The sequence below is a fragment of the Penaeus monodon genome, chromosome 22 (genome assembly GCF_015228065.2).
Source record: "Penaeus monodon isolate SGIC_2016 chromosome 22, NSTDA_Pmon_1, whole genome shotgun sequence".
In the NCBI taxonomy this organism is placed as follows: Eukaryota; Metazoa; Arthropoda; class Malacostraca; order Decapoda; family Penaeidae; genus Penaeus; species Penaeus monodon.
The window spans coordinates 2,122,932-2,123,268 of record NC_051407.1 but is presented as its reverse complement, the minus strand read 5'-3'; the positions used below and the strand labels follow the sequence as shown (position 1 = coordinate 2,123,268).

General features: G+C 33.5%; 1 protein-coding gene across 1 annotated transcript in view; it reads left to right on the top strand.

The window, feature by feature from the left end:
* Positions 1 to 337, top strand: part of LOC119587634 (NK-tumor recognition protein-like) — a gene marked incomplete in the record, with an annotated part of 11,510 nt that overhangs the window by 7,074 nt on the left and 4,099 nt on the right.

The following is a 337-nucleotide window of genomic DNA, read 5'->3' as shown; positions in this document are numbered from 1 at the left end:
GCTTGCTCACTCATAAATTCACTCATATTTTGTCTACGTAAGTTTCAGAACTTTTGAAAGTTATTGAGAAGAAGTTTAGAAATAGCTGCTCATGGAGGATATTGAATCAAACAGTGAGAGGAAGAGACGGAAACGACACAAAAATGGCCAGAGCCTTTTACAGTTCCTTCAGCATATTAATGTGTTATCATGCTCTCCTCTTCCTTTTTCTCTTTTTTTTTATTACCATTTGTTCAAAATTAATCCTTCTCATTCATTACTCATTAGGTCAATATATATATAATTGAGAAGGATATTAGAAATAATTGGATTGGAGAATAGATGAAGGGAGTGTCGG